Source organism: Octopus bimaculoides, chromosome 30, assembly GCF_046866305.1.
Source record: "Octopus bimaculoides isolate indiv1 chromosome 30, ASM4686630v1, whole genome shotgun sequence".
Taxonomy (NCBI): domain Eukaryota; kingdom Metazoa; phylum Mollusca; class Cephalopoda; order Octopoda; family Octopodidae; genus Octopus; species Octopus bimaculoides.
In genome coordinates, this window is record NC_142957.1 from 5309003 (window position 1) to 5311502 (window position 2500).

General features: G+C 34.8%; 1 protein-coding gene across 3 annotated transcripts in view; it reads right to left on the bottom strand.

Annotated features, from left to right (window-relative positions):
* LOC106874515 (uncharacterized) overlaps positions 1-2500 on the bottom strand; it is a 90019-nt gene that overhangs the window by 69429 nt on the left and 18090 nt on the right. The gene's annotated exons all lie outside the window — the stretch shown is intronic.

The following is a 2500-nucleotide window of genomic DNA, read 5'->3' on the forward strand; positions in this document are numbered from 1 at the left end:
TTTTCTCGTACTCCTTTCTGTTGAAAAAGCACAGGGTCAAAATGTAAAAGACTTTCTCACATTTCCGAGCATCAAACTAATACATCTACTTGTTGTTCATACCCGTCTTCGTTTTCTGTTTTTCTGCAAATTTCAACTATATATATATATGTCTGCATGTATGTATTTGTGTGTTTGTGCCTGTGCCCCCCCCCCCCCCCAACATCCGTATGTTTATGCCCCAATAACTTAGCATTTCGACAAAAAAAAAAAAAACCAATAGAATAAGTACAAGGCTTGCAAAGAATAAGTCGTGGGGTCAAAGTCTTCAACAAAAAAGGCAGTGCTCCAGCATGGCCGCAGTCAAATGACTTAAACAAATAAAAGAATAAAAGAATATATATTCAGTGAGACAACCTTAGTTGTCTCGACACAAAACGTTGTTTATTAATTGTCTGCTTTTATTCATCCAATCAAGTAACACAGTTCTGTCATGTGATGTTTTCCTTATCTCATATTGTTTATCATTTTAGCTTACACCTTTTCATCCAACCAGGTGACACTTTATTGGCTCTATTGGGTGACATTTTTTATACATTAACTCATCTTATGGATTTATTCTTCTTCACCCTGGGGCACTTGTGTTAGTGCAATCTTATTCATTTATATTGTGGACAACTAGAATGACAGTTCACCATTTTATGTTTCGTTTTGGAATTATTGCAACATTTTAATATTTTTCGCTTGTTAATAAAATCATAATCTGAGCACGATATCATTTATTATTCCTATGCTATAACATTTATATACACAAACATACACATACACACACAAATACACACACACACACACATATATATATATATATATATATATATATATATATATATATATATATTACGGAGATGCACTTGCATAGCAAGTGACCTGATCTGAGATCGTGTGCTGGAACAAAAACAATTGCAGCGTGGAAGGTGTTTATAAGCCATTTAAAATAACACACAAAATCTGTTAGATTCACTTCAACATTTAAATTTAATTTGTCAAAATATTTTCGTCGCTTTGAGACCGCGACCTGTTCACTGACAAAATTCTGTGCTGCATTTTGTCAGTGAACAGGTCGCGGTCTGAAAGCGACGAAAATATTTTGACAAATTAAATTTAAATGCTGAAGTGAATCTAACGGATTTTGTGTGTTATTTTAAATGGCTTATAAACACCTTCCACGCTGCAATTGTTTATATATATATATATATATATATATACATATATATATATATATATCCTCATCATCATCGTTTCACATTCGCTTTCCATGCTAGCTTGGGTTGGACGATTTGACAGAGGACTGGTGAACCAGATGGCTACACCAGTCTCCCATCTGATTTGGCAGAGTTTCTACAGCTGGATGCCCTTCCTAACGCCAACCACTCCGAGAGTGTAGTGGGTGCTTTTACATGCCACCTGCACGAAGGCCAGTCAGGCGGTACTGGCAACGGCCATGCTCAAAATGGTGTATTTTACATGCCACCCGCACAGGAGCCAGTCCAGGGGCACTGGCAATGATCTCACTCGAATGACTTTTCACGTGCCACCGGCACAAGTGCCAGGATCGCGAAGCTGCGGCACAAGTGCCAGGAGGGCGACACTGATAACGATCACGCTCGAACGGTGGTGCCATATATATATATATGTATATATATATATACATGTATATATATATATTAGGGATAAAATCCAAAATTACAGGTAAAAACTCAATTAAAATCAATTTAATAAAAATTAAAATAAAATTAAATTTCACAGTATAAAATATATATAAATATATAGTTTTAGGGAAAAGAACCAAGGTTCATGAACTCATCATATATATATATATATATATACACACACACATATACATACACATTATTGACCACACATACTCAATGTATGTGTTTTGCTTGTTGGCCAGTATGCTGCATTTTAGTGCTGTCAATAATATTGTACAACACCAACACTGCTTCTAATTCATAATTGAATATGTGCTTGTGCGTGTGTGTGTATTAAAATATAAGTAAGATTCAGTTGAATTAGGTACTTCAATCGAGGCACCTCGTTAGGTCGGAATAATATACACACACAACAACAACAACATTATGTAAATATCAAACTTGATACATAATAAGTACCGGCCAAATGATACTCTTGCAGTGTATGTAGGCAATTAGACCCAGCTGAACGAAGAAATCTGCTCTTGAGTTATTCAGACATGTACATTATATTAAATATATCATCTATAATATTAACGAAGGGCAGAGTCCGAGACAGGTGAATAAAATATAAATGAGTAACAGTAGAGGTACAGGTGTCAGTCCATTATGGCCATTTCTAACGACTCTTTTAATTGATTAATGAAAACATTTCATTATTGTAACGAAACCGTTTTTGTCAGATGAATTCATGAACTTCAAAATAAAGAACATTCAAAATGATTTAACACTAGTTAACATAGATTCTGTCAAGTGAAATTAGTAGCAGA